We start from the raw sequence: 14,199 nt of genomic DNA, 5'->3' as shown, positions 1-14,199 counted from the left end.
ACAGTGTGCTAGTGAAAAGGCAGAAGTCATGGGACTTCCCTGGAAATGCCCTTAGCAAGGAGGAAGGTGCTTAAACAAGGCAGAGAAAGGCACTAGTGAAGAGCTACATGACTGTTAGAAAAGATAAATACATATAAGCTAGTTGTCCCACTAGCAGCTGCCTACCACAAAAAGCTAAGTATGTTTTATTTCCCACATGTCAGTGTGTAAACATGGGAATTTTCTTCTTATTTTTCTAATCCTTACATGCTCTGAGGAATTATCTGCTTGTAGTAGTATTTCTGCAAACAGAACTAGGAAGACATGTTTTTTACTGTAACTGTATCTGCCAGGTAAATACCATAATGACTCATTCTTTGTGTTAAGATTTGGACTTTCCCAGTGCTGCTGGCACTCAAGTGTTATTAGCATAATGTATTTTTAGTGAACTCTGTCAGCAAAGCACTGTATGGCTAATCAAGCACTCATTGGGGATAAATGGTAGACTTAATATTCTTATCAGGCTACTGGAGCTTAGAAGTTACCGACCCTTGTTCCACTTATATCAAAGCCACTTACAATGCTACTAGTTTGTAGCAAATTCATTTTCTGTTCATGTCTGATTGCCTATGATGGTGCCTAGAAACAGAAAACAGAAAATGGGAAATGGGAAGGAATGAAGGTCCCTGTTGCCTGAGGTCTTAATGCAATTTCAAGATATTGATCACATTGGATACTTCAACCTAATCCTCACAGTTTCACAGGCTTTGCAAAAGATGTTTCTCATAAGTACATTTTCAATTGTGTTCAAACCTTAGTGACTCAGTGACACTACCCTCTAAGAGGATCTATTTAGTATCACTGGAAGCTGCCAATTAAACTGGGGATTTTGTTAATTTTCTCTAGTATTTAATCTTGTCTGCTGTCCCTGTGAAGTCTGGACAGTGTAGGTCAAGGTGATGCAATGGATCAAAACCAGGTGTTGCTTCCCCCTAGCACCCTACCTTTTCCCTAAGAAAGAGCAGAACTGATTGCAGCATCACTTCACATGTATTGATGTACGCATTCGGCAGTAGATATGGCATGAGTTTGTTTTCCAGTGAGAAGAGGAACCATAGCCAAATGGGAAGCAAATAAATTTTGCCTGTGTCACAGGAAAGGAACTGTGCAGTCTGATGTGTACACTGAGATCCTTAAAAAAATCCCTTGGAGCAGACATTAGAAATAACACTGGAACAGGAATAACAAGTGTCAAACTTATCCTGTAATTTTGTTTTTGTATTGCTTTTCTGAGATTTCAGGCCAATTAGACATTATTATTCATTCTTCTGTGGGAGGTCCAAAAAGCCTGCTGCCTTCCTGGGCTGGATCTGTATGTATGCACGTGTGCAAGTACATATACATATTTGGTCTTGCAATCATATGTATGTCCATCTATATCTGTGTGCATGTCTGCATCTGCATGTGTGTACACACGTGTGTTTTCTAAAACTTCTGTCCTGCTGGATGACAGCAATTCACATTGAAATATTAATAACCTCTGCTAAAATCATGTTGCCCACCCTCCACAACATGATTTAGTTGTGTTTCAAAATAATTCTTTAAGATTTCAGGGACATTCAAACCTATACATATTGCAGAGAAATAATAATAATAATTAAAAAAAAAAAAAAAAAAAGCTCGAGCAGCAAATATACCAAAATTGTAAGTGGATTTCTTCACGAGACTTTTCTATCTTCAGTTAATTGGTCACCGGCTGACTTAAAGTAGTTAACATGCTTCTTAAAGGCTACAGGATACCACATCATTTTCTGCTGTAGGCTTTGGATGTTTCTGCTTTGCCCTAAGCCAAGATAATATTAAAAGACTGGCAAATTTTCAAATATTGATTGTGTTGTTGATAAATGTAAGTTTGATTCTTCTAGAGTAAAGTCATTTCTTTGAAAGCTGGAATATGCATGAGGGTCACTGTCCTGCTAGCTTTTATCCAACTTTAAAGGCTGCCACTAGTTATTCAGTAATCAAACAAATATACTAGTGCAGTGTTGGTAAACCTACTTTAGCAGAAGCCTTAATGGTTTCCAAGATTATATAACAATTAAAGGGTAAACCTTAGAGACAAAATGACCTAGCTGTAAAGTGTCGTCTCTCAGAACTTCTACTTATATGATGTTTGTCTCACTTTATGCAAATGAAACAATCATCTAAATGGTGTTAAAACTGATCTTATCTTGGAAGTGAACTACTAAATGAAGATCAGTTTGTTTAAATGAACATTTTATGTTTTCAATGAATACTTCAAGTTTAATGTGATTTAACAGCTCCCCCAAAAATGTATTTTGGTTCTTTAGATCAAACTTTTAGAATCACAGAATCACAGAACTGTATGGGTTGCAAGGGACCTCAAGAGATCATTAGGTCCAACCCCCCTGCCAAAGCAGGTTCCCTAGAGCAGGTTGACCAGGTAGGCATCTAGACGGGTCTTGAATATCTCCAGAGAAGGAAACTCTACAACCTCCCTGCACAGCCTGTTCCAGTGCTCCGTCACCCTCACCATGAAGTTCTTTCACATGTTGGTGTGGAACTTAGTGTGATTCATTGTTTGGACATTGCCCCTTGTCCTATCCCCACAAACCAATGAAGAGAGCTTGGCCAATTCCCAATGTCTCTCACACTTAAGATAGTTGTAGACATTGATAGGATCCCCTTTCAGTCTTCTCTTTTCAAGGCTGAACCGACCCAGGTCTCTCAGTGTTTCCTCATAGGGAAGATGCTCCAGGCCCCATATCATCTTTGTTGCCCTCTGCTGGACTCTCCAGAAGATCCTGGTCTTTTTTGTACTGGGGAGCCCAGAACTGGACACAGTACTCCAGGTGAAGCAAGACCAAGGCAGAGTAGAGGGGGAGGATCACCTCCCTTGACCTGCTGGCAACTCTTCTTTTTATGCATGCTAGGATCCCATTAGACCTCCTTGGCCACCAGGGCACACTGCTGGTTCATGGCCAACCTGTTGTCCACCAGGACCCTCAGGTCGTTCTCCTCAGAGCTCCTCTCTTGTAGGTCATCCCCAGCCTGTATTGATACATATGGTTGCCCCTTCCCAGGTGCAACTCTTGTAAAACCTCCTTTCATTTCTTCCTGTCCAGCTCTCTAGCCTGTAAAGGTCTTGCTGAATGGCAGCACAGCCTTCTGGTGTGTCATCCACTCCTCCCAGTTTTGTATCATCAGCGTACTTGTTGAGGGTGGTCGCTATTCTCTCATCAAGGTCGTTAATGAATATGTTGAACAAGAACAGTCCCAGCACCAACCCCTGAGGAACATTGCTAGTCACAGGTCTCCAGCCAGACTCTATACCACTGACCACCACCCTCTGAGCTTGGCCAGTCAGCCAGTTCTCAACTCACCTTACTGTCAATGTGTCTATCCCACACTTTCTTAGCTTTGCTAGCAGGATGTTGTGGCAGACACTATCAAAAGCTAAAATCAAGTTAGATGACATCCACTGCTCTCCCCCCATCTACCTAGCTGGTGATGCCATCATAGAAGGTTACGAGGTTGGTTGAGCATGGTTTTCTCTTGGTGAATCCATGCTGACTACTCCTCGTATCCCTCTTCTCTTCCAATTGCTTGGAGATGGCATCCAGAACAAGATGTTCCAACATCTTTCCAGGGACAGAGGTGAGAATGACTGGCCTGTAGTTTCATGGATCCTCCTTCTTGTCCTTCTTGAAGACCGGAGTCACATAGGCTATCCTCCAGTCCTCAGGCACCTCTCCTGTTCTCCAAGACCTTTCAAGGATGATAGAGAAAGATTTAGCAATCACCTCCAATAACTCCTTCAGCACATGTGGATGCATGCCATAGGGGCCCACAGATTTGTGTGTGCTGACCCCACTCAGGTGCTCCCAAACCACTCCCTTGTCAAACAGGGTGGAGATCTCTACTTTCCAAATACTCCCCAGAGGGGGGGTATTTGAAGCAAAGACTGAAGCAAGGAAGGTATTCAGCATCTCCACCTTGTCAGCATCCCTTGTTGCCAGGATACCCACCTTGTTCAGCAGGGGACCCACATTATCTCTAGCCTTTCTTTTGCTGTTTACATACTTAAAACAAAACAAAACAAAAAAAAAAATATTGTTCTCCCTGGTGGATTTTGTAACATGTTTGCATGGACGTGTGTTGACTGTCAGTTGCTCTTGCAGGCTGTGCCTGTGGAGGGGAATTCCTCCTGAGAGCCTGGTACCAGTAGGAGCAGCCTTCACCCTGACTTCAGCCTTTGGCAGGAGACATTATTGCCCATCCACCTCCTGGACTGCACATCCCCCCCAAGGGATCAACTCTACCTGCAAGTATGTTGGGATTTCTTATCTTCAAAGCTCTGGAACATCCTAAATTTATTTCCAGATGCAAACCACTTAGTAACATCTTCCCAACTATATTTTCCAGAGGTTTCTGTGGTGGTTTTACTCAGGTGGGCAGCCAAGTTCCACCATGGCCGCTCTCTCACTCTCCCTTCCTCTTTGAGGAGGGGGAGAAAATATGACACAAAGGGCTCAAGGATTGAGATAAGGATAGGGTGATCGTTCAACAATTATCGTGATGGGCAAAACAGAATCAGAGTGGGGAGATAGTAAGATTTATGCCTATTACTAAAAGGCTAGAGAAGTGAGAAACAAAGGAAAGAAACCAAAAATGCCTTCCCCCCATCTGCCCTCTTCCATCTCCTCCTCCCAAGCAGCACAGGGGAGCGGGGCAATGGGGGTTATGGTCAGTCTAGAGTGCTTTGTCTCCACTGCTCCTTCACTGGTCACTCTCTTCCCCTGCACTGTGGGGTCCCTCCCACGGGATGCCTTCATTCCCAAACTGATCCTGCATGGGCTTCCCACAGGCATCAGCTCTTCAATAACTGCTCCCACATGGTTCCATACCATGGGGTCCATCCATCAGGAGCAAACTGCTTCAGCATGGGTCCCCCATGGGCAGCAGCTCCTGCCAGGTAACCTACTCCTGCGTGGGCTCCTCTCCACGGGCTACAGGTCTGACCTGGAATCTGCTCCAGCAGATTCCAGGGGTCTTCCACAGGCTGCAGCCTCTCAATGCAGGTCCACCTGCTCCACTGTGGTTTCCTCCATGGGCTGCATTGTGGAACCCTGTTCCACCGTGGTACTCCATGGGCTGCAGGGGGACATCCTGCTTCACCATGGTCCTCACCACAGGCCACAGAGGACTTCTACTCTGGCAACTGGAGCACCTCTCCCCCTCCTTCTTCACTGACCTTGGCGCCTGCAAGGCTCTTTCTCACTCCTCTCAGTCTTCCAGCTGCTGTGTGGCAGCATTTTTTTTTCCCATGTCTTAAATACGCTCTCACAGAGGTGCAAACAACATCGCTTATTGGCTCAGCTCTGGTCAGCAGTGGAGCCTTTACCTAACATGGGGCAGCTTCTAGATTCTTCTCACAGAAGCCACTCCTAAGCCACTCCTGCTACCAAAACCTTGCCACATAAACCCACTACAGTTTCTTTTTTCCTTTTATAACAGCTGAAGTATTCAAAACTTAGCTGGAAGTAATTGTCTTTCATCTTCAAATCATTCATTATAAGTTCTTTTCGAGATTTTTACTTCCTTGATATAAGAACATTGGACTATATTCTTTACTCACTCTTCTTTTCCTAGGTGGCATTAAATATATGTATATATATAAATATTTATTTACATTTACTGTATTTCAAATGGTATACAATGTATACTATATAAAATGTGAAGCAACTGGCTTTAGTTTATGATTTTGGATGTATCACAGCCTTCTTATAGACACTACATATGATAATTTAGTATTAAACTTGTTAGATTTAGTATCTACCTGTTTGGATGAAAGAGACTTTCCTCATTTTCAAGGACTGCCTTTTTTTCTCATTAGTACATACCATTGCTGTAAAAATATTTAGGAGAAGATAGCCTGCAATTCCTATGAAAGGAGAAATTTGTTATTTCATTGTAAGTATGCGAAAACAGGACATTTAAGCCACTTTAAGACTCAAAGTCTTTAACTGTTATTCTCTAACAAATAGTCTTCTCTTCAGGACAATGATATTATTGTATACAAATAAAGGACTAATTTATTCATGGAAAATATGGTTAGTCATTGAAATAGACTGATCAGGGACTTGGTGGAGTCGCCATCCCTGGAGGTATGTAAGAGATGTGTGGATGATGTTCTAAGGAACATCATTTTGTGATTCATTTACTGGTATTAGGCTGGTGGTTGGACTTGATGATCTTAAAGGCCTTTTCCAACTCAATAATTCTATGATTCTATGAAATATTTTTCAAAATGATTTTCATTTTCCACTGTCAATAATACAACTGAAGTTGTTGGCTTGCCTTCAAGAATCTCTTTTAAAAGGACATCCATTTCTTCAGATGTTCTTTGTGATTCTCATTCTCTTTGAGGAGATGTAATGAAGTAGCTTCTGCTGACTGATAAACTGGTAGCAATTAAATATGACTCCAAAAGTGTTAATTTTAATAATGGTCACATTTCAGGAAAATATATGAATTTCAGCAGAAATAGATCCAAGTGAGGTAATATGGTCACTGAAAGTGGAGATAAGATATTATTTGGGGGTATGCATAGTCATGCGTGCACTTCTCTGTGTGGTGGAACAAGCACAAATTGGAGGAGTTAAAAGACAGGTGTATAACAAGAGACTAAAGGTCAGAATTTGATAAGTTTATATTTGTTCATGCTCTTTCTGGGAAAAGGGTATTTTATTTTTGTTTCTTTTACAAGGACCCCTTTTAAAAATTTGACATTTCATATCAGACATTTTTACAATGCTAAACATTATGAATAATGTATTGTAAAATAACAGAAACACTGCAAGCTTGGTATGCATTTTGAACTACAAATTTTGAACTAGGTCTTTGGTGTAGAGTATGTGACAATTTTTGTTTAAAGACTTGCTTTTAATGAACACATTTACCTGTAAATCCTCAGAAAATTAATTCTTCAATCATAATGAGCAGAAATTTGGTAGAAGAAAGGCTGTGTGTCTCTTGTATGATAAAGAGATTTAATTCCAGCTTTAACTTACATATAAAGCTTCAACTGGCACTTTCACAATGCATGCCCTGAATTCTGTTTGATGTGTATATCAATGTCCTTCAGATACCACAAGCTAAGAAAAATACTGTTAGCTGCCAGTTTTTGAATTTGTGTAATACAGGCTGACTGATTAAAACAACCTTTTCTATATGCTGCTATCATTCATGCTATTTAAAACTCAGCCTCTTTTTCATTCCCTGTTTTCAATGCTATTATCCACCCACCCTGTTTGACTAGGAAAGGATCAATACAAGAAATTCCTTTCATGGCAGATGCCTTTTTTATTTTATTTATTTATTTCTAAATATTGTTATGAATATCAAGAAGACCTGGCAGTAGCAGATTTTATTCATGCTGTTAAGGATGATGGATATGGATCATTTTATATATTCAGTATATGGTAATTCTTGCTGTTGCTTGTCCAACTATATATGCTAAATAGAGAATTTAAATGGCAACAAAGCGCCTAAACAGAAAACAAGGAGTTATAAAGAACAGATCTATAATCAACAGGAATATTAGGCAGAATCTGAGACCACCAAAAATGCAAATGGATTCTGCAAAGAAGTGTCAGCAGATTTCTACTGAACACTGCATCTGCGTCTCATCAAAAACACCACCTCTGCCAGCATAATGCATGCCCCCAACACTACACTGATGCATTTTTCCAGGACTAAGTTAATGAAAAAAGGACACCTCTTGAATTTCCATGGTAGGGCAGGTCTTCTAAACTGGAAAGATTTGGGAATATTTGGGAAGAGATGAAAAATGATATATTATACATGGGAAAAGATATAAGTAAGCATTCAAATACATGTTTTTAAGAAAGAAAAAAAAAAAAAAGGAAAAGCAAAAAAAAAAAAAAAAGAAAAAAAAAAGGATTTCATTGCATAACAACCTTTCAATTTAATAGGAAACTAAAGATTTTGGCACTTCTCAGAACATGAGAGGTCAAAATATGCATTTGTAACAAATTTCTACCCCCTTTTCAAACATCAAGGAGTGGCTGAGGGAGCTGGGGTTATTCAGCCTAGGTAAAGAGGAAGCTCAGGGGCAACCTTATCACACTCTACAGGTACCTTAAAAGAGGTTGTAGCGAGGTGGGAGTTGGTCTATTCTCCCATGTGTCTGGTGACAGGACGAAGGGGAATGGGCTTAAGTTGCACCAGGGGAGGTTTTGGTTGGGTGTTAGGAAGAACTTCTTCACCAAAGGTATTGTTAGGCATTGGAACAAGCTGCCCAGGGAAGTGGTCGAGTCACCATCCCTGGAGGTCTTTAAAAGACGTTTAGATGTAGAGCTTAGTGATATGGTTTAGTGGAGGACTTGTTAGTGTTAGGTCAAAGGTTGGACTCAGTGATCTTGGAGGTCTCTTCCAACATAAATGATTCTGTGATCAGATTATCCTTTAGGCTAATCAAAGACCAAAGTTCATCTGGAGCTCAAACTGGCTACTGCAGTTAAAGATAACAAAAAATGATTTTATAAATACATCAACATAAAAAGGAGAACTAAAAAGAATCTCCATCCTTAACCTGGTGCGGGGGAAAACTTAGTTACAAAAGATGAGGAAAAGGCGGAGGTGCTTAATGCCTTCTTTGCCTCAGTCCTTAGCAGCAAGAGCAGTTCTCTGGATACCCAGCACCCTGAACTGGTGGAAGGGGATGGGGAGCAGAACGTGGCCCCCAGAGAGGAAATGGTTGGTGACCTGCTACAGCACTTGGATGTACGCAAGTCAATGGGGCCAGATGGGATCCACCTGAGGATACTGAGAGAACTGGTGGAGGAGCTGACCAAGCTGCATTCCATCATTTATTCACAGTCCTGGCTATCGGGGGAGGTCCCAGTTGATGGACGGCTAGCAAACATGACGCCCATCTAGAAGAAGGGCTGGGGGGTAGACTTGGGGAACTATAGGCCTGTTAGTTTGAGCTCAGTGCCAGGGAAGCTCATGGAGCAGATTATCTTGAGTGTCATCACACAGCACTTGCAGGGCAAGCAGGAGATCAGGCCCAGTCAGCATGGGTTTATGAAAGGCAGATCCTGCTTGATGAACCTGATTTTATTCTATGATAAAGTGACATGCTGGGTGGATGAGGGAAAGGCTGTGGATGCGGTCTACCTTGACTTCAGTAAGGCCTTTGACACTCACTGTTCCTCACAACATTCTCCTCAAGAAACCTGCTGCTCACGGCTTGGACTGGAGTACACTTTGTCGGGTTAAAAACTGGCTGGATAGCCGGGCCCAAAGAGTTGTGGTGAATGGAGTCAAATCCAGTTGGAGGCCGGTCACTAGTAGCGTACTCCAAGGCTCAGTACTGGGACCAGTCCTCTTTAATATTGTTACTGATGATCTAGATGAGGGGATTGAGTGCACCCTCAGTAACTTTGCAGATGACACCAAGTTAGGTGCATGTGTCAATCTGCTTGAGGGTAGGAAGGCTCTGCAGGAGGATCTGGATAGGCTGCACTGATGGGCTGAGGCCAACCATATGAAGTTCAACAAGGCCAAAAAAAGTTGCACCATGGGAGGTTTAGGTTGGATATTAGGAAGAACTTTACTGAAAGGGTTGTTAGGCATTGGAATGGGCTGTCCAGGGAAGTGGTTGAGTCACTATCCCTGGAGGTCTTTAAAAGACATTTAGATGTAGAGCTTAGTGATATGGTTTAGTGAAGGACTGGTTAGTGTTAGGTCAGAGGTTGGACTAGGTGATCTTGGAGGTCTCTTCCAACCTAGACGATTCTGTGTGATTCTGTGATTTAACTGCTACCATTTCTTACACCTCTCAGGAGCCATCCATTCAAGTGCAACCTTGCTGAAACTTGGTAAAAAATGACAAAAAGGCAGCCTGGCTTAGCACATTTGAAATATTATCACAGTGTGCTTGAAACATTGCAGTATTTAGAGTATCGCAAAATCTAACTGGCAAAAACTCAGTGGAAGTCTGTCAATATTGTCTTTAAAGGTGACCATCTGTGGACTGAGGGAATTGTTCATCTTAAGTTTTTTTTCTTGTTAATTAAATACTCCTTCTATTAACTAAAGTGAAAATATTCTTACATAAATCAACTATTAGAGAACAGATAGCAGAGCCAATTCTTTAACTACTGTTTCATAATGCTGAAATCATATTTTGGAATATTTTGGAGAGCTTAACTGAATTCTTTAAGTTTCAGGATTCACATTTGGATTTATAATGATTAGAGGTGAAAGAATTTTGCTCAGCAAGTATTTACAACTCCAGTGTCTTGTAACATTCACCATGAACAGGTCGTACAGACTTTCTTTGAGAATAGTTTTTGTTTGTTTTTCTGTTTCCTGAAGTCACCATCAATAGCATATCGGCCATTAAATAGATACACTCCAGATATTGGTCTTTTAGAATGGCTTTTCTATCTCACTGACACAAAGAGTACTTGGAGAAGGTTTAAGATCAAAACAAATTGTGAAGATCATTATGAAATCATAATAGACCTCTGAAGACTTATATGAAATTATTTCCAAGCACTGCATCCACTCTCTGAAAGAAGTTCATTTTAATCTTAACTTCTGTGAACTTTTCATGTACTCAAACAGATGAACTTCTAAAGGAAAAGGCATGAGATGTAGTTAAGAGAGGGAATGAAAGTGGTCAATGAATGGGTCTGTATGTTAGAAGGTTAGTGTCAATATAGAAAATGTTAAAAAGTTGTCTGAAGTCCAAAGAAATGTTTCTTTTGCTCTGTGCAACTGATGAAAACCACACTAAAGCAGCAAACTTGATATGCAGCAACAGTAGAATGCATCTTTAAACATATGAAAGGCACTGCACTGAATCTGGACAAAGCCTTTCAGAAGTCTCACCTTTCAGTTTATTCTCAAGGGGATTGCTGTTTCAGAATCTGAAAGATACTTTTCCATATTAAAAAGACCTATTTTAACTATTGCCTTAGTTTATTGTTGATTCATTCAAGTGGCACCCAATAGAGCAAGTGATTTTTATTTGGAAACCCACTTAGGGCTTAACAGTTTTGGCAGTATAACTTTCTTTTGGCTTTGGGAGATTTTTCTCCATTTTTTTACCATGTAAATGTGCTCACTGAGTGATTCAGTTAGGAATTTCCATGAGAATACACCCTGAAAGCAAGAGCCATAGCTATGCCCCAGCATGCATTTTCACACAGGGTAGGCTGAAAAGCTCTCTGGGAATCACTAGTCATGCAAACTGACTACTTAAAACTTTTCCTTTCTGCTTTCAATTTTCAAGGTGAGTGTATGTTTCTAAGTGTACCTAACTGTTTTAGCCACTAATGGTTTGAAGTCATTTTCCCACTGACACCACTATCTTGATTGATACACACTTAGAGTTTTTCCCACATCAAGCTTTAATGACATTTCCTCTGCTGCTCATGCTTATTATACTTTGTTCTTAAACAGTAGGAAGTATGTAATTTTATTTTCTCCAAGATACCAGCCCCTCTGTCATTTCTGTTTAGGTTTGTAAAGTTTCTTTTATGCTCTCTGGTATATCAGTTGAGACCTGTTTCTTTTAGTTGATTCATCTTACCTTCTATTAAAGATTCTAAACGCTACTTAGATCCTAAGTAGTCTGACACTGTATATGTTTTTTAAAGGTGGATGCAGCTCTGCTTACTTCTTGATATCTGGTGTCCTAGTTTTATTTTCCTGCAAATCTTCACAGCGTGATCAAGGACTAATTATATGAATAAAGTTTACATAGATGAGAATTTTGGAGACTGACTTATTTGTGAAATGGTAGTTGTGGATATCATTTTTTGAGGAAGGGTGGGGAGCTGGAAGAACTGACACTGAATTGACCAAGTACTGCTGAATACAGGAGACAAAAATTGAACATTTTAATTGGAGTCTGAATGGATTGTCTGGAAAATTCAGTAAAGTTTTCTTCACTCAGAGAGTAGTGAAGCACTGGAGAAGCTGTGGATGCCCCATCCCTGGAGTTGTTCAAGACCAGGCTGGACAAGGCCCTGGACAACCTGATCTAGTGGGTGGCATCCCTGCCCATGACAGGGGAGTTGAAACTAGGTGATCTTTGAGGTCCCTTCCAACCAGAGCCATTCTATGATTCTGTGAAAGGGATAGAGACATTTGGTTTGAAACCAAGTGTTTGAAAAAGAGAAGTTGTCTTGTTAAGGGTCATTTTATTTAGTAAAATTTTGGTGTTGGGCTACTGGAAGTGCTTATGGGGGAGAATGACAACTTTATTTAACATTTTGTAATTAGGAGGAAAATAGTAACATTGACTGAGCAGCAATTAATTGCCTATGATATATAAACTTATCAAAAAACAAACTTTTTTTTTTTTTTCAGGAGGACGACATGCTGACTGAAAAATATCAGCATAAACACAAGAGCCTGGTATTCCTTTTAGTCTTTATGCAAATTTAAATAAGGCAAGCAAATATATAGAATCATAGAATTGTTCAGATCAGAAAAGACCTCTAAGATCCAACCTTTAACCTAGTACTAAAGTCCACCACTAAACCATGTTATTAAGTCCCAAATCTACACATTTCTTGAAGATCTCTAGGGATGGTGTCTAAACCACTTCCCTGGGCAGTCTATTACAATGCCACACAACCCTTTCAGTAAAGACATTCCTCCTAATATCCAACCTAAGCCTTCTATGGCACAACTTTAGCTCATTTCCTCTCACCTTATCACTTGGTGCTGGGAAAAGAGCCCAATACCCACCTTGCTATAGCTTCCTTTAAGGTAATTGTAGAGCATGATAAGGTCTCTAAGCTAAAATACCTCAGTTCCCTTAGACATTCCTCATAATACTTGTTTTCTAGGCCATTTACCAGCTTTGTTGCCCTTCTTTGGACACATTCCAGCACCTTGATATATATATTGCTGTCTGCAGATTAGTTTATTTTGTTATTTGTTCTTTAAAGCTGCACCTTCTCATTTCTGATGTTTTACCTAGTGCTTTACTTTCTGTCTGCATTGCCATGTCCCTCTCTGTCAAGGTGTGGCTTGTATTGTATGTAACTCAGCTACTTATGTAATTCTAAGCATATACCATATAACCTTAAAAGTACATCAGAAGTTGCTGCCAAACTTTCTTGAGGCTGAAAGGTTAACAATAGCATTTTATAATGTATATAATTATACAAAGAATTGAAAAGAATGCTTTAAAATATGAGAAGGAGGGGACTTGCTACAGTATTTTTACTGTCATGTAGGCATAACCCAAAGGTGTCTGGCTATTCTCAGATAAGCACATGTGTTTGGAGTGTTTCATTCTCATCCTTTTTTATGCATTGTTCATGTGGATCTTAAAATGCTTTTGTTCATGAGTCAGTTCTCTTTGTTACTGTTGCTGAAATCACTGCAGTGACATTCATCTAGGTAATACTTTCCTGAAGGTAACTTAAATTATTTGGATTTAACCTCATTGGACTGACACCCACAGTTTTAATCCTATATGAATGATTTTAAAATTTTAACTTCAAGGTCTTGGTTATTCAGTCTGAATGCTTCTTCAGTCCTTTACAAAAGTGAAATTAAGGTTTGGATCCAAGTAGAGAGAGTGAATTCCATCTGCAGTTCAGAAATGCATTGATTACTTTTTTTTCATTTTTTATTAAAGCCCACCTCTTCTCATACCAACTTCCAGTTTCCCTTTAATACCTAACTTGCCTTATTAATAAATTGTTTCCACAGAAATGGAAGATTAATAGATGCGTGACATATATACACTAATCAATGTATATGTTGAAATACGTTCTCATGGTGACAGTAGGGTCAGAGGAATTTGTGAGACAAGATTAGATATTTTATAGAGTTTTTGATTGTGGCCATGGATGCATCCCATGCATCCAATTGTATTGCTTTGTCTTTTTATGATTGTTGTTATTACTGTTTACAAGGGAATGGAAAACTGTGATTCCAGGCATAAATCATAGAACATAGATTGGAAGGTTTGTCTATGGCAAATCATTCTGTTGCAGAGCTCATAGCTTCAGCAACTGCCTAATGTTAGAGATAGGTTCCCTGGGAACCAGTCAAAGGGGCACCAATGGTATGTCAGTTAAATTGTTATTTTGACTATCACTTGTACAGCTAAGGAGAACCATCCTCATTTATGTTTCA

The sequence above is a fragment of the Anas acuta genome, chromosome 1 (assembly GCF_963932015.1).
Source record: "Anas acuta chromosome 1, bAnaAcu1.1, whole genome shotgun sequence".
Taxonomy (NCBI): domain Eukaryota; kingdom Metazoa; phylum Chordata; class Aves; order Anseriformes; family Anatidae; genus Anas; species Anas acuta.
The sequence above is the reverse complement of the archived record's forward strand: the minus strand, read 5'-3'. Positions refer to the sequence as shown.